The 18,792-nt window shown below is 38.8% G+C and overlaps 1 pseudogene; it reads right to left on the bottom strand.

The window, feature by feature from the left end:
- Positions 1-11,827: 11,827 nt before the first annotated feature.
- On the bottom strand, positions 11,828-12,301 carry LOC146789251 (large ribosomal subunit protein eL14 pseudogene; annotated as a pseudogene).
- Positions 12,302-18,792: the final 6,491 nt, after the last annotated feature.

Genomic DNA, 18,792 nt, shown 5'->3' with positions numbered 1-18,792 from the left:
GGAAGAGATCAGGAAATTAGAAGCAGTGGACAAAATTGAGGATGGAAGAATTACTGTCACAGTAACAGGCACACTGAAAAATAAATTGGATTCACTAGAGAAGAACATTTCCAAAACAGCTGGATTAGAAAAAAATCTATATGTTTGCATGAACTGTAGAGTATTTTTAAGGAGAAATTTGGATGTTGAAAAAGGTTTAGTTAATGGAGCTATGGGAAGAGTTGTGGGTTTTATTAATTATCAGAAAAAAGATGGAATTGAATGTTTAAAAATAAAATTTGATCAGATAGAAGAAGTTAAAGACATTTGTCGTTGTTCAGTTCGTTTCATGCTTGTGAAAGACTTATATGTACGTAGGAAGCAGTTTCCGTTTTCGCTAGCATATGCTGTAACTATTCACAAGTCTCAAGGATTGACTGTAGATTGTGCATTTGTGAACATTGGTTCAACTGTGTTCAAAGAAGGTATGGCATATGTTGCTTTGTCACGAGTGAAAACATTATCAGGTTTATTCATGATAGACTTTGATGACTCAAAAGTTAGTGCTGATACAAATTGTGTAAAGGAGTATAATAGATTAAGAAGAAGCTATGCTCCTCATTTAGGTCAGTATCCTGTGTTGGAGAAACGTGTAGTTTCTCGTAAAAGGAGAAATGAGAATATCTGTGATGAAGATGTACAGAGGAGGAAAAAAAGAGGAGTGATGTAATTGCAAGCAAAAAGAGTAAGGAAAAAGAAGAACAGGTTGTAGGATGGCATTTTGAAAATAGCTCTGGTGTCAACTGCTACGCAAATGTAGTGCTGAATGTTGCATTTTATCTGGAAAGTTTGCAAGAGCAGATAATAGTAAATCAGGGAAAAAGATTCTGTTCAGAGCTGAGTCTCCTTTTTCAAAAGCTGAGTAATGATAAAACTCAAATAGAAAGTGCTACTGAAATTAGAAAACTTTTAGATGTATGTTCAGGACGAACACAGTTTTCTCAAAATGAACAGCAAGATGCACACGAATTTTTGATGTTTTTTCTTCAGGTACTGGAAGAAGAAGAAGTTGCAATTGATAATTTATTTGGTCTCTCTTATAAATGGGAACATAGTTGTGAAAACTGTTATAATATATGTGGCTCTAATGTTGATAATGAAAGGTTTATTTTTTTGACATTGCCAGAGACTAAAACAGTCACTTTTGCTAAATTAGTTAAAGATGCTAATCATAGCATGCAATGCGGTGAGTGTCAATCTGACATGTTTTCAACATTAATTTTAAAGGAATACGGACAGTATGTAATTTTAATGATGCAACGATGTAGAGCTGATGGTTCAAAATTGGATACTTTAATAAAGAAGTTTACAGGACAGCAATTATCAATTTCAGGAAAAACTTTTGTAACTGTTGCAATAATTTTCCATGAAGGACCTACTGTTACTTCTGGACATTACACAGTTTATCTTAAATGTGAAAAAGGCTGGACACTGTGTAATGATTCCCAATTGGTTTTTAAGCAACGTTTGCCTTTTGATTTAGCAAATTCCTATCTAATCTTCCTGAAACCTAAATTTTAGAGAGACTTGGCAAGATCTGGACAAAACAATTTTACCATTTGATTGGATTACCATTGGAATTTTCAAAAATAAAGATTTTTTAAATTATCATTTGGCCTAATGGAAAGATAACCAATTGTAATGTGGACTTTTTAAATTTTTAATGAAACTTTCGAAAACCAAAAATTTAGAGAAAATCGGTAACATCTGCACAATTTAAATTTTGGAATGTTATTGGAGTGCCATTGGAAATTTTTTCAAAAAAGATTTTTTAAATTACTATTTGGCCATGTGGAAAGGTAACCAATTCTATTGTGGACTTAATAAATTATTAATAAATATTTAGGGAACCAATATGTTACAGAGAATCGGTGAGATCTGTACAAATAAAACTTTAGAATTTTATTGGATTACCATTGGAAATTTAATCAAAAAAGAATTTTAAAATTACTATTTGGCCTAAAGGAAATGGAACCAGATGTAATGTGGAGATATTTGAGATATAATATTGTGATTATACTTCTGAAACAAACATATCAGACGGTATTTTAAAGAAATAAGTATTGATATTAGATGATATTTTTTTAGAATATTATGCATTTCTATAATGTTAAGTTTAAGTAAAAAGAGATTCTGGGCTTTTTTAATACAATCTTTGAGATTGTTAGTTTTTTTTTGCCCGCTGTAAAATGATGAATGCAATTGCTTTCACAATTTATAGTGAAATGCAATATATTCTGAAAACAGCAAAAATAAGGCAAAAATATTTTTTGATAAATATGTAAATATGTGTACTGTATTATAAAATGTTTTAAAAATATTAATACTTTTTTCTTTTTTTTCAGATTGATATAGAACATTTTCGAAAACTAGAACCATTTTTAAAGCAATTTTTAAAAAAAACAAATGAATAAATATTTTTTTGAGTGGGTATGGTAAGTCAATAATGTCATGGTCCCTTTTTTCCACTTCTCTACAATCACATTTGCAGTTTTTAATTGTAGTCTCTCAAGGACCTTGTAATGTAATAATTGATTTTTAGTGTTTTTAAAAAAAAAAAAAAAATTACGCACACCGTACGCGTACGGTAAAAAAAAAAAAAAAAAGTTTTAAAAAACATATATAAAAAAAGATGAAAGATAAGGTTGGCTCTTAAAAGAGCCGTTGTGTTCATGCAGGGACAGAGGAAAGAAAGATTGGGAAAATTAGTCTCTGCGACAAGTGTGCTGATCTATTTTGTTGTTCACTAGGGAAACACTGGTCTCCCTATGACAAATTAGATCATGACAAGAGGCGCATCGAATATCAACCCTCAGAAATCGAGGGTTAATTTCCTGAGGGCCAGCAAAAGGAGATGCTCCCCCCACAGATGAAGGGCTCACCTGACCTGCAGAAGAAGGACTCAGCCCTGCAGATGATGGTCCAGGCTGAGCTGCTGTGGATGTGCTTGGTTGACTTACTGAAGGGTTACCTCCAAAAAGTCGAGCATGTGTCCTTTTGTGTACATCCTTGAGGTGCCTCATCATGGTATGATTCCCAAAGGAATACTTCCTGTCAGGATTACCTCTTGAAAGTACACGCTGACACAGCTTGCAAGTCACTAAGGGTGCATTTACCTTTAGCTGGCCTTCAGGAAAAGTAAAATAATCCCATACATAAGAGGTCTTTTGTTTCCTCGCTCTCTGCCTCAAGGTAGTGCTGCTAGTGCTAGCCTCACTCTCAGAAGGGCTCTGCTGTTCTGCCATCGTATCACAAAGACAACCCAGCTCCTTCTCCTAAGGGATCACAAGCAGAAATGAGGGGAATGGGTGTGGTGTAGGAGAGTTCTAGAACTGAAAGTAGTTTCATCCAATCAAAAGTTGTGTTTCATGATCACATGACCTACCGTACGCTTACGGTACGCTTACGGTGCGCTTACGGCAAAAGTACGCATGCGCGTAAAAAAGACACGCGCTTGCGCGCATGCGCATAACAGTCACTACCCGACACTTCCGCGTAACGTGCGCGTGTAGCGTACACGCGTACGCGTCCCACGCGGAGTACGCGCGGCTACGCAAATTGCGTAACTATACGCAAACAGCGTAGATAAATTACGGGCATTGCGTAAACCGTACGCTTACCGTAAGCTTACGGTACGCGTACTAAAAAAAAAATTACAAAAAAAGGAAAAAATGTATTGCTAATAAATTTTACCTGTTTATTTTATAAAATATTTTAAAAAAAACATATTATAGAATTTTAAAAATTTAACCATAGTCTTAAAAAAAGGATAGAAAATTAAAAAAAATATATGTTTAAAAAATAGAAGAAAATAAAAAAATTAGCATTTAAAAAACCTTGCAAATTCACTGAAAAAACCATGGGTTTCACACACGTTATAGTTACGAATTAGCATTTAAAAAACCTTGCAAATTCACTGAAAAAACCATGGGTTTCACACACGTTATAGTTAGGAATTAGCATTTAAAAAACCTTGCAAATTCACTGAAAAAACCATGGGTTTCACACACGTTATAGTTAGGAATTAGCATTTAAAAAACCTTAGAAATTCAATGAAAAAACCAAAGGTTTCACACATGTTATAGTTAGCTGGACATTTCACTCGTAAAAAACCAATGAAATTCCCCCGTTATAGTTAGTTCAGCTAACTATAACTCGCGAGCCCGCAATGCACTGCTGATGACGTCACATATTACATCACTCATGACATGGTCAGTGACATCACTCATGACATCACTGATGACATCTCAAATGACATCACTGATGACATCACTGATGACATCATCCTAGTGATAGAGTGGCAGACCACCTCTGCCCCTAATATAACCTTTGATACACACATTCAAAAATAGAAATTAAAATTTTAAAAACAATGGACATACCAATACCAGTTACAACAACCTCTTCAGTAATTCTAAGATCCACATACACATCCACTCATTCACCAACAGTCCTGTACAGTCACTCATACATGTACTCACTCATCATATGTACTCATACACCTATACATCCTGTTACACAATGCCACTCATCCATAGAGTTACTCACCCACATAGTCACTCATGCTAATAAAGAATCAAACATACATTTACTTGCATATACAGTTATACACACACCACCACACTTACTTCTACGGAAACTTACACATACTTAGTCTTTTAAACAATCACTTATAGAAACACATACTTATTCATACAGTAACTCTTTCAATATCTCACTCTCACATATACTCACTTATATACACCAATAGTCACATATACTAGTTTAAAACATATGTAGTTACTCAAAAAGACACTATTGAGACAGTCATTCACTCACTAACACACCCATACACACACTCATCCACCCATACAGTCCTGCACACATGCTGTGTTCAACACATACAAACAGTGAGTCACTCATTCATGCACCTATGCACTACGTAATACCCCCCACCGAACCATGCAGACACTCAGACTGATACTCAAAAAACCAACTAATAACCTATGTAGACACCCATGTAGCTACTCACCAACCCATGCAGCCACTTATACACAAAGTGAGAGACTGATACAGATATTTACATATTTAAACATTACTCACTAAGCCATGTATTCACTATGATACACTTAATCAGTGAGTTACACAATCAATTTTTCAAAAACAAATCATCCATTTAGACACTTATATACCCATTTATTCTTCCATCGACCTTGAGATATACATATATAAAACATATTTAATTTTCAGAAAAACAGCCATTCACTGGATGATGTCATCAGTGATGTCATCAGTGATGTCATTTGAGATGTCATCAGTGATGTCATGAGTGATGTCACTGACCATGTCATGAGTGATGTAATATGTGACGTCATCAGCAGTGCATTGCGGGCGCGCGAGTTATAGTTAGCTGAACTAACTATAACGGGGGAATTTCATTGGTTTTTTACGAGTGAAATGTCCAGCTAACTATAACATGTGTGAAACCTTTGGTTTTTTCATTGAATTTCTAAGGTTTTTTAAATGCTAATTCCTAACTATAACGTGTGTGAAACCCATGGTTTTTTCAGTGAATTTGCAAGGTTTTTTAAATGCTAATTCCTAACTATAACGTGTGTGAAACCCATGGTTTTTTCAGTGAATATATATATATATATACACGTAGGTAGATATAGTTCGGACCTATTTTCCATAGGAAATCCGCAACATTCTATTTGGAATAACGTTGACACTGATTGACGAATCTTCGCGAAATTGTCCAAACTTTTGGCCAGCTCTGGTCCGCTCCTATCCTGAAAATTTCATGGTGATTCGTCTAGCAGGGGAGGAGAAAAAAGGGGGGTCCCGAAACACGTTTTCCCCATGCATTTTCCCATAGGACCTGTTGACGCAGCTACAGCCTGAACTGCTGAACGGAATTACACCAAATTTGGCAAAGAGGTAGTCCTCAGTTCAAACTCGTGCCTTTTGCTTAAATGGTGTAAATCCGTTCAGTAGTTCCTGAGAAAATTAGAGTTAAAAGTACATATATATCTATGGCCTCGGAGAATCCGCGGACCCTACCCGCATCGTAAGCGCACCCTCCCCGAACCAAGCGCGCACCCTCCTGATCGCACGCAGAATGCTAATTGGCTGTCGAGTGTCTGTCTACATTCGAAACCAGGAACTGTTGGCGGCCATTTTCTGCCTCGGTAGAAGCGAGGCTGAAGAAGCAAGGGGAATAAGTGTGTAAAATATATAAAGGGGGCAGAGTGGAAATACTCTGACCCTCTAGAGGTGCTTAGGGGGTCCCAGAAGGACCTCCTAGGGCCCCCCTTTTTTTTTTTTAAACGCCGTAATGCGTGCACGGTGCGCGCATCCTATTGCATTGGGTGCTCGGATTCTCTTGCGTTCGGTGCTCGGATCCACGGGAAAAAAAACTTGAATAAAGACAAGAAATCATTGGTTGTATGACTACTTTCTACACTGAAAGGTAGGGTGTATATTTCTGTTTTTTAAAGGTATGATTCTTATTGGTTAACAAAAACAGATTGTAAGGAACATTATATATGATAAGCTGATATGTTGAAAAGTCAAGCACACTTGCTGTCTTGTTTAGTAACATTGTGTGCTAAACTTGTGACCTGTGTGCTCAGTGCAGTGTTCCATGACCTGTTTCTATGGTAACAGGCAGAAGGCAGGTTGGGGGAAGGGTTGAAATGTATTTCAGTTGGAAAGGGTTGAAATGTTTAACCAATAGAAATGTGTGTTTGCTTTTGAGTTTATGTGTGAAGGATTGTGATTTGATGTTTACAAGTGTATGTGTGGAAAATGAAAGGGAAGCTTTTCCATTCTTTGTTTTTGCTGAGAGGTGCACAGTGCAGAGATTCTGTAAAAGAAAATCTGGTGTGTGACTGATATACTTCTTAATCTACAAAACAACTTGAAAGGTGAGTTATTTAATTGTGAGGGGATGTATGTAGACTATTTTGATTTTAATCAGACTAATGTATTTCTCCTGCTAAAGTGTAGGGAGTACTTTTTTTCTCTACAATCTTATCGACAGTGTGTGTGCATGTAGAAACCATTCTGTGATAAGCATTTGTGTTTTTCATGTGTTTGCAGACAGATAACTGTGCTGTTTTTATATTTTGGTAGAAATAGAAACCAGTCATTGTTTATGAATTTGTGAAATGAGTTATGTTTCTATATTAAAATGTAGTACTCCTTCTAGATGAAGAAATGTGTTTTGGTATAGTGTAAGGGATTGTGCTGTTTGTCTAGAATCACACAGTGAGTATGTGTGCATTTTGGAACCACTGTGAGAGAAGTATGTGGTAATATCGTGTATTTGCTGACAGATACCTGTTTTAATACCTGTCTTGTTGTCAAGTTTTAGTAGCATTAGAAGGCGGTTTTTGCTTATACTTTGATTAAATGAGTCAGGCTTTGACACAAAAGTGCAGTCCTGAAATATGTAGATTGTGTGCAGTTCCCTTACCACGTCCATTGTAGTGAATGAGTTTTGGTAAACTCCTAGGGATAGTGGTGCTTGTCTAGAATCACACTGTGAGTTAGTGTGTATTTGGGAACCACTGTGAGAGAAGCATTTGGTAACATCGTGTATTTTCTGACAGATAACTTTTTTTAAACCTGTCATGTTGTCAAGTTTTAGTTGCATTAGAAGCCAGTCTTTGCTTATGCGTTGATTAAATGAGTTAGACTTTGACACAAACGTGCAGTCCTGAAATATGTAGATTGTGTGCAGTCCCCTTACCCCTTTCACAGTAGTGAATGAGTTTTGGTAAGCTGCTAGGGATAGTGTTGCTTGTCTAGAATCACACTCTGAGTCTGTGTGCATTTGGGAACCATTGTGAGAGAAGCATTTGGTAACAGTGTATTTGCTGACAGATAACTGTTTTAAAATCGGTCATGGTGTCAAGTTTTAGTAGCTTTAGAAGCTATTCTTTGCTTATGCATTGATAAAATGAGTCAGGGTTTGACACTAAAGTGCAGTACCATGTACTATTCTCTTCACTGTGCCAGAACTGAAAATTTAAAAGTTTTACCCAGGCACTAACCTAGCAGTAGTATGATGAGTTAGTCAGTTTCAGAGGAATCATGTTGTGAACCATACATTACCACATAGATTGCTTCAAATGTCTATGCAGTATGCATGTAGTCTTCTAACATACTATACACTTGTCTTTCACATTTTCAATTCCCTAGTCAGTATACATACAATTCCAGGAAACACCCGGTAACTCCCTTTGCAGTCCTCTGGTGACCCATTCAGCACCATGTACTAATCCATTCCCTGCGCCAAAAGCCTACCACTTATAAATTCACCCAGGCACTCTCCTTGCTGTACTCTAATCATTCAGTCAGTACCCAAGTACTCATGCAATGAGCCAGGCCTTAGCACATGGACTGCTTTAAATGCCTATCCAGTATGCATGCAGTCCTCTAATCACCTACACAGTTGTCTTTCACATCTTCAAATTCCCAGTTAGTATTCATACACTTCTAGCAAACACCCTGTCACTCACCCAGTGTGTCTCCTTATAGTACTGTAATCATTTAGTCAGTTAGCAGGTAGTCTTTTAGTGAGGTAGGCTTTAGGGCATGAACTGCTTCAAAGTAGTATGCACTATGCATGTAGTGTTTTAATGATCGTCACACTTGTGGTTCAGGGCTATAGTTTCTTATTCAGTTTTTATATAAAATGTGTTTGTACAGTAATGGAATAGTATAAATTTGAAAGTTATTAATATTCATCTGTTTGTGATTCTTTTTTACAGATACAGAACAGGAGTGTTTCTCATCTGTTTGCACTCTTCTCGTGCAAGATTGTTTGGATGAAGGGTCCTTCGGTGTTTCATCATACTTGCCATGCCGTACGAGTATTTCTTGTTAGGATCCCCTTGCAACAGAACTCTTTTGCAAATCTTGCACATCACCAAGGTGGCATTGTTTGCCCCTTGGGAAAAGTAAAAAATTGAAGGAAAACGTTGTGGGCGTGGTGCGTCCTCCAAATATTCATCCTTAGATTCGGTGAATATTTTAAAGCGACAACCTTTACAGTTTTTGTAAGTTAAACTTACAAAATGTTGTTAGCTGTAAGCATTTTATATATCTGTGATTTGTATCTTGTGGTATTTTGTTGAGAATAGCATGTTGGTTTTTTTTTAACAATCTTTGTGATTGTTTTTTTTTTGCCAGCTGTTAAGTGATGAGTACTATTGAAATCACTATTTTTAGTGAAATTTAATATATTGTGAGAACAGCAAAAAAGGCAAACAAATTACTTTGTGGAAATTATGCTGTGTTGTAAAAAATGTATTATTACATGTTATAATTTTTTTTTCCTTTTCTTTCACAGATCCAAATTTTAAAATAAGCAATTTATATGAATTTAGATTGGAATGAAAATCTGAAGAAAATGTATACCATTTTTTATTCCTATTACTGTGAAGGTAAGTTTAACAAAGTCTCAATATGCAGAATGAGGAGGTCTGCAAGAAGCTACAAAGTTGAAACACGTTTCTAAAAACACTCTGTTTATACCTATGTAGTTTTGAAATCTGACCATAATCAGATATCATGTGACCTGCAAAAAAAGAGATTTGAGGGGTTAATAATATTTCCCATTTTAGCTATTAAAGGACCGCAATTATTTCAATCATTCTCCTTTGAACATCTTTGCAGACAAAACTCTGTGCTTACCTTCTATCATTCGCAAGGAATTTTAAAAACGGAAATATGTCACTTTTTGTAACATAGTTATTGTGCAAGATACTCTTTCCTATTTACAAAGATAGGAAAAGGCACTCTGTGCACTTTTTATACTCCATGTAAATACAACCTCATCATGCACACCACTTTGTGTTGAAAGGGTGTTCTATAAGTGTTGTTGTGCATGATTGTACTTAATACTCATAGAACAAGACACATGTCTAGATTTATCAGAAATCATAAATCTCGATATGTGTGTGAATGCTGCACCATTCTAAAATTGGCGTAGGAAAGCACAACAAGGAGAATTGTTTTAATTTCTCCACATTTTTATATCTTCAATGCATGCTGAAATGTTCCATTGAAGGAGAAAAATGCTTTTTCTCATTGTTTTTGTGCAGGAAGGTGTGTCTTCCTATAGAAAAACAAACAGCACATGACACAGATATCCTTGCACTATGGTGCAAGGGTGCCTGTGTCACCACATGGCTGCAGTTTAAGCAGCCGTGCAGAGAGAAGCAAAGATTTGCAACATATTTATGTACATATGTTGCATCCCTGTGCTTCAGAAGTACTACAGCACACAGCAGTTAAAGAGGTTACTGTGTGATGCTGCAGCACTTCCTCATAGTTCTGCACTTATACATTCACCATACGCTACTAATGCATTCAATCAGTCAATTACGTACTACACATACATTCATCTAAGCTTTCACACACTATCAAAGACATTTCGCTCTTTTTTTAAACCAGGAAAGTTAGTTCTTAGAAAAACCTTTTTTTTCTTCTTTTTTGTTTTTGAATTTTTTTGTACTTTTTGGAACAATTTTGTTATTTTTTTTGTTTTTTTTCAAAAGGAAAAAAAGACAACAGGAGGAACAAAACAGACAACTTCTGCAAAAAAAATAAAAAATACAAGTTTAGCACTTGTGGTTTTGCTGCGCTCGGCAGATTAGTTCAATTGACTGCTCGCCGTAACATAGTAGTTTGTTGCATTTAATGCAACTAATTTTTAGTTTTCCAAATTCTGGACGTATGTCTGGGTAAGTGCTTGATGGTGATGCTGCAGAAGTGCTTGCCACTGCTGGCTGAGGCTGCTGTCGGAGTCTTATGCATTCCTGCTTGGCCAGGTTCACGGGATGCAGAGTCTTCAGGTGTTCTAACATACTCGCAGTCCCACAAGAGTATTTTTTTTATGGAAATCCTCTGGAAAGCACTCTTTGACATATTTTACATGTCACTTTAGTTGAATTAGTTTTATTTTGTCCTTCTGGGAAGGAAAAAAATTTCCACACCACAGAGGTGTATCTGTCTGTGCGTGGAGGTTCCACAACAAATTCCTCATCGGACGAATGGTCTGATTCTGATGGTGGCTGCTGTGCAGAAGCCATTGTCTTCAGAAAAATTGCTGCTGTGGAAATCTTCCCCAAAAAGTTTCTTTTAGTTCTAAGGTGTGAGATGTTCCTCCAAAGAAGCTCAAAGAATGATTGAAATGGGTGGGGTCTTTCAATAGTTATAATAGGAAGTGTAATGAACCAATCATATCTCTTTTTTTGCAGGTCAGATGGGATCCGCGCACCCTGCGCTTACGCAGCACGCACCCAGCGCGCATCCGCGAAATTGAATTAAAAAAAATTATAGGATTAGATGTAAAAATACATTAGTTTTAAGACTACTTTAGAGTTTGTCTTCAATTAATATTCACATGAAATACATATATATATGTTTTTTAAAATGTTAAATATTTCACGAGATCCGCGCACCTAAAACGTCATAGACGCAGATGACGCATCGCGGAAGCGTGTAAATGTCGCGTTACATACATCGAACGTGTCGCGTATAGGCTGGGAGTCGCGTACCGGTCGCATTGCGATCGCGCACTAAACACGTACCCAACGCATACCATGCGCGGATGCTATCGCGTAGGGATCGCGAACGGTGCGCTTAGGGTGCGCGGATCCAAAACCATGGAAAAAATATATATAAAATAAAGTTTTGAACATATAGTTAAAAAAATATTTTAAAAAATATAAAATAATATGTTTGAAAAACCCATTAAATTCAAATAATATTTTTTAATTTTTAAAAGAATTAATTATATTAAAGAACTCTTTAATGAACCAATCAGTTTACTCTGGCTTTTTGGAAGCTTCCTTTTGGAGTTTCTTTACTTCAGCTTTGATGATTTTGTTCCTCATTCTCTTGGCCTTCATGACGCGATAGCGGTCAAAATCTGTCATCTTGGCTTTCTTATCGCTGGCAGCGATCTTCTTTGCCCATCTTGTTTGAGACCATTTTTCATTCACATTTTCTTTCTCCCAGGCACGTCTTACAAACTTCTGACGAGCGCTGTGGGGGAACTTGAGCACAAAGTCAGTAAGCTGCATGCACTTGAAGGGCATAGCCTGCCTTTTGATGCCACTGCAAGGGCCATCCACCAGTGCCCTGTTTTGGTCAATTACGTCAACAATTGCAACCAGCTTCCCTGCATGTGGGCCGAAGGAAATGAAGGCAACCCGGCCAATCTGTACATAACGCTTGAAAACCATGGTGGCGGTCCACGAGCAGAAAAAGCCCACGAGCAGAAAAAGAATTAATTGAAAAAATAAGTTTAAAAAATGGTGATAAAAAAGTATTTAAACAAAAAATAATTAATGAAATTGACACACTGAATTTGAAAAATATAGAAATCCAATCAAAATCATTAAACATGATATCTTCAGAGATAAGTTAAAGATAGGAATTAGCATTTAAAAAACCTTTGAAATTCACTGAAAAAAACATAGGTTTCATGCACGTTATAGTTAGGAATTGGCATTTAAAAAACCTTTGAAATTCACTGAAAAAACCAAAGGTTGCAGGGGCGTTATAGTTAGGAATTGGCATTTAAAAAACCTTTGAAATTCACTGAAAAACCATAGGTTTCAGGGGCGTTATAGTTAGCTTGACATTTCCCTCATACAAAACCCTAGAAATTCCCCCGTTATAGTTAGTTCAGCTAACTATAACTCGTGCCCCCACAATGCACCGCTGATGACGTCACATATTACATCACTCATGACATGGTCAGTGACATCACTGATGACATCACTGATGACATCTCAAATTACATCACTGACGACATCACTGATGACATCATCCAGTGAATGTGTGTTTCTGTAAAGTTTAAATATTTTTCATATATATCTATGCCAAGGTGTATTGAATAATGAATGCATTTACAAGTGCCTGAAGGGATTATTTAGTAGGTGCGCGACTGACTGTATAAGTGAGTGATTGAACGTGTCTGACTGAATGCATGGGTTAGTGACTACACTGTGTGAAAGTCTGTATTAGTCTCTCAGTTGGTGTGTTAGCAACTGCATGGGTTGCTGAATAGCTACATGAGTATCTATATGTGCTATTGATTTGTTGTCTGAGTATCTGTATGCATCCCTGAGTGTCTGTATGGGTGGGTGGGGGGTGTATGACTATGTGATTCACTGGTTGTATGGATTCAAAAGCGCATCTGGGAATGGCTGTATGGATGAGTTACTGTGCATATGGGTGTGTTGGTGAGTGAATGAATGTCTCAGTAGTATATGTGTGACTAACTACATATGTTTTAAGGCACTATATGTTAGTGTTGAAGTATATAAATGACTATACATGAGAGTAAGTTATTTGAAGAGTTCGTGTATAAATGAGTGTCTGCTTGTATCAGTAATTGTATAAGACAGTAAATATGTGTTAGTATCTCTATAAATAAGTGATATGGTGTGTCTATAAATAACGGACTTGGTGTGTATAACTGTATACATGAGTAAATGGATATGTGATTAATTCTTTGCATTATTGACTAGGTGTGTGAGTAACTCTATCGATGAGAAGCGGAGTGTGACTGCATGTATAGATGTATGAGTGCATATTATACTACTGTATTGATGTGTAACTACATGTATAAGTGACTGGATGTGTGTGTATAGACCTAGGAAACAGTGAGTGGTATGTAGCATATGGCATTGTTGTGTGCATAGTTTCAAAAATGGTAGTCTGCATTTTAGAATGGGTGTATCAAAGTTTAAATTAGAGCATCAGTATGTGCATCAGATTATCACGTGGATGATGTCATCAGTGATGTCACTGACCATGTCATGAGTGATGTAATATGTGACATCATCAGCAGTGCATTGCGGGCGCTCGAGTTATAGTTAGCTCGACTAACTATAACAGGCGAATTTCTCTGGTTTTATATGAGTCAAATGTCCAACTAACTATAACATCCCTGAAAGCTATGGTTTGTTTTTTTAGTGAATTTCAAAGGTTTTTTAAATGCTAATTCCTAACTATAACGTCTGTAAAACCTATGATTTTTTCAGTGAATTTCGAAGGTTTTTTAAATGTTAATTTCATATTTTAACGTTTAGAAATCTATATTTTTTCTATTTTTTTGTAATATTTTAGAACTCTATTATACTTCTTTTTTTTAACTTCAAAAATTAAGTAATGTTTTATATCTTCCCCCAAAAATATGTATAATTTTTTTGTTGTTGAGAGAACTGCAATCCTATACCGGTAGAGTACCAAGCTCCTTCACCACGCGAATCCTATCCGCCATATTGCTAAACTCATTAAGGATGCGCATTTTGTATCCGATGGATTCGTGGCACCGCGTCCCGCGTAACATCATATACGTATGAGTTCGCACCAGCAGCTACATAGGTATCCGACAGTTACGCAGTACCAAGCCACACGTTACGTCATGTACGTATGTGGTCGCGCCCACTGTGCGTTGCATATGCGACGAGTGCACGCTGCCAGACCCTGTCTTACGTCATAGACGTATGGTGTCGCGCCGGGTACGCCATTCCCTGGTTTTTTTCTGTCTCAAAACTATATCTAAATAACTTTAAACTGTAGTGTATATGAGAGTGAGCAATAATCTAAAATATTGTAAACATTTATATATTTCTAACTGTAATAAACTTACATTAATATAAATATATTTTCTCAAAATCTTGTCGGTGCGGCCTCCTTGCGCCCTCGATGCGCGATTGCCATGTGACCTTAAAGCATTTGATTAGTTCATAACATTTCCCATTGTAATAGTTGGCGGACCCCACCCATTTTAGTCATTCCCTCTACAGCGTTTGATGAGACACACCCCTTCTGCTTAGAGAGCTTTTTTGAAAAGTTTTTTTGCTGTGTACACATATCTTCTACTACACACAACATGCAATGATCATCTTGATCAATATTCATGGTCTGCACATAAGCCTTCCACGTGTGATGGCCATGCATCTCAAACGTTGCATCAAAAATCAAATGTGTGTAACACGATGCCCCTGGTGTGTGTGTGTGCACATTATTGTGCTGCCTTTCGGCCTGGGTATTGCTGGCCCGAAGGGGTATCATCAGCCACGGGCAGAGTGCACATCCTAGATCACATGTGACAAACAGTAAACAGTAATGTGTACATTGGTATTGCTGTATTCTCTGTTGTCAGGCTTTACCAGTATAGTAGTGTGTCATGTGTGAGACTTTCAGATTCATGTTTGGCATGCATTGCTTGACTATAATGAACGTTATCACTATTTATGATGTAGCCTCACTGCTGATCCTCCCTCCATCCGAGCACATTCACATGTGTGCGCTTCGCGATAGCAACACTTTCAATAATACCGCACACCATTGACATGAGAGTCTGCACATATCCACAACCTTGACAACGACATGTGATGTTGGCCATTCAATGTTTTTGAATAGCAGCTCATTAGTGATAGTTGCCGCCCTCCCGGTACATGCTACATTAATGCAAATTGTGCATTCTGCGACGTCAAAACTGCAACAGAAACACACATAAGTACACTTCCTGGCTAGGCAGGAACTGAACAACGCCCAGGTCCCCGGAACTATTATTCACACCCCTACGCTCGCCTGGCGTCTGCAAGCCGAGCCCACTTTGCGTACGTATAAATAGGATAATGACGACGCCACATGTCCCAGTTCTTCTACACTGCCTCGGGTGATATGGCCGCATCCACCTCGCATATCACAATGTGCAATAAAAAAAAGGGATCCATAAGGCATACACCATCGTCGCAATCAACACTGCACCTGAATTGTGAGCACTGCTGCCCACAACAATGACAGCAGGTGAGCAGTGGGTCCTGGGTGCACACGGGCTGCAATTGAGTGCAATGCTGCGGGAGGGGTGGGGTGCATCAGCCTGGGTGCGCAGGTACAAACAAGCGATATTGCCCTGCTTAATAATGTGTTCTCTGACCTCATTCATTCACATGTCTGTCTCATTTTAAGGACCTGCTGGACCTACTGTAGGCCTGAGCCAGCGGGCAGCGCTGCCCTACAGAGACGTGTTGAGCGCAGTGCTGCGGAAGGGGTGGGGTGCATCAGCCTGTGTGCAAAGGTGCGAACAACCGATGCTGCCCTGTGTACCGATGTGATCTCTGACCTAATTCAGTCACATCTCTGTCTCATTTTAAGGGCCTGCTGGACCGTACTGTAGGCCTGAGCCAGCGGGCAGTAGTGCCCTACAGACACGTGGCGTTGGCATTTTGGGCACTGTAGTGAGCTGATTACTAAGTGTACATGCACACAGGCTTGCGCCACTGCATTACACGCGCACATTATGCTTCTACCATGTGCTCTGTTCCTTTGTATGTGAACGTTGGCATAACATATTATTATTTAACCTTGTGTATTCTTGTGCACTCCAACTCCTCTTTGAACCACGATTACCACTAAAAGTTCGAAGATCGTACTTCAAGAAGGAAGGATGCACTCAACTGGTGTTCTCTATTAACGTTGAAAGAAACCTTCATTTACCTCAAGACGTTTCCAACATTATATTTTTTCTCCCTTTTCAGACACTGGATTAGTGGAGCCAAAATGGGCGGAACGGGTGCTCACCCCACTGATGATGCCCTGGGCATTCTGATGCCTTCCACCATGGTATCAAGACACCGTCCCCGACCAGAGACCTGCTGGGCCACCTTGATAGCGGCAGCCCGGAGTTGGAGCTCGCACCGGCATGTCCTTGAACACACCGGTTGTGGCAGGTGAGCAGTCAAGCCTCGGCGCGCAGGAGCTGCAATTGAGCACAGTACGGAGAAAGGGGCTGGGGTGCAGTAGCCTGGGTGCACAGGTGCAGGCAAGCAATGTTGCCATTGATAATAATGTAATCTCTGGCCTTATTCATATCTCTGTTTCATTTTAAGGACTTGCTGGACAGCACTCTTTCTGGCAGACCCCAGCGTCCCAGACACACGGGTGACGGGAGGTGAACAGTGAGGGCTTGGTGCAGTAGGCCGGTGCTCTGTCTCCTCCTCCCTCTTTTCACTTTCACTCTCCCTCCCCTCCTCCTTTACACCCACTCGCTCTCTGTCCCATTCTAACTTTCTTCCATTCATTCTCACTACCTTTCTTTTTCTCTTAGACAGGGCACACATACTTACGTTTCTTTTTTGTCTTGCAGGTTTTGTACGCTGCTTCCGGAGGAGTCCCGCCCACTTCTTTCATGTTTTACTGTTGTTCGAATAAAGTTACATTTCCATTTATTTTGTTGTGTTAATAAAAGTTTTTTTTTTTTTACTAATAATATTTTATTGTGAAAATCGGCGGTTGATAGTAGGTCATAAGGGAAATTTTGTTTAATTTTCCGGTGCACCTACCAAATATAAACCAACAGACTATTACATAAATGAAGCCTGGGTAATTGTACAACGGCAAGAGTTTTATGAGTGTATCACTTTATAACACCAAGAGTACTGCCCGTGTGATTTCAGAACCAATAAGGCACTGCCTAGGGCCACCGAGGCTTTAAGGACTGGCAAGGCCCATCCTGCATATTTAAATAAAGCCCCGGAGGTTGCCGATCCCTGGTCTTGAGTTGGCCTTGAAGCCCCCCGAACCATTCGTAAACAATACCTGGGGAGGTGTCGATCCCCTAGTCTACGAAACGTCTCTGTGCCCTCCCGCGCCTAATTTACATGTGAGATTAAGATCCCCAGTGCTGCAGAGACCCCGCAATATAATTATAGGATTGGCCCCGGAACATTACCCACCAGTGGGCCCATTTAAATGAACGGGTGAGACCCCGCTTCATTTTTTTTCTCCATTTTTACCATCCGGTTCCGCTTTATTGAAACTATACAAGGTTTTCATCCTCTCGCTTCTAGGCAAAAAAGAATTTACTATCACAGGGTGCAATCAATGCTCCCGCACTGTAATAGCAAACATAAATGTCCCGCGCTTGCACACCCCGGGACATTGTATGACCTGCACCTGGGAGGTGGCGCCCCATGGGACCATGATGCTTTGTTTAATGCATAACTACAGAATTAGTATAAACACATACTAACTCTACTTGCACACGTGTGGTACAGCAACCAGAGTGTAGTGAAGAGGCAGAGGAAGCCCAAAATCAAAAAATATTAATCCTACCATAGGTAGGATCACATAGTTCGATCAGCCGATGACCCTGGGATGAGTAGAAACAGATTCACCAAGAAAACGGGTCTTTAGCACACAACCCTGGGATGAGTAGAAACAGATTCACCAAGAAAACGGGTCTTCAGCACAACGCATGCAAGCTCAAAATCTTGGTGAGTGCTGCCTTCTTTTCACCTTCTCCCGCCCGTCGCCAAATTTATGTAGTGAACAGGAAGACACAGGGGATCCGATAAGTAGATTTATTGCAGGAAAAGAAGACTGCTTAAAAAGCCACCAACAGGACCAGACACTAAGGCATCCGTCTTCTCCAGCACCGTATACAAACTCCCCAAGATTCCCCTCATGACAGCCCTACATTCTAACATTAAATACTTACATTATAGTATCATTACATACTAACATTGTACTATGACTTACATTGAAATAGTACACAAAGCACATCACTTTACAGCAATGAGCTTACAGTTTAATCCCCGAGTTTTCAGACCAGTAGGGGTGAGTAGTTCGCTCCCCACTCCCTGTATAGTATAAATGCATACTAACACTACTTACAGTTATACTACAGCGGCCACTATGCTACAGCGCCCACAGCACATCACTTTACAACAA

The sequence above is a fragment of the Triturus cristatus genome, chromosome 10 (genome assembly GCF_964204655.1).
Source record: "Triturus cristatus chromosome 10, aTriCri1.1, whole genome shotgun sequence".
Taxonomy (NCBI): Eukaryota; Metazoa; Chordata; class Amphibia; order Caudata; family Salamandridae; genus Triturus; species Triturus cristatus.
The sequence above is the reverse complement of the archived record's forward strand: the minus strand, read 5'-3'. Positions and strand labels throughout refer to the sequence as shown.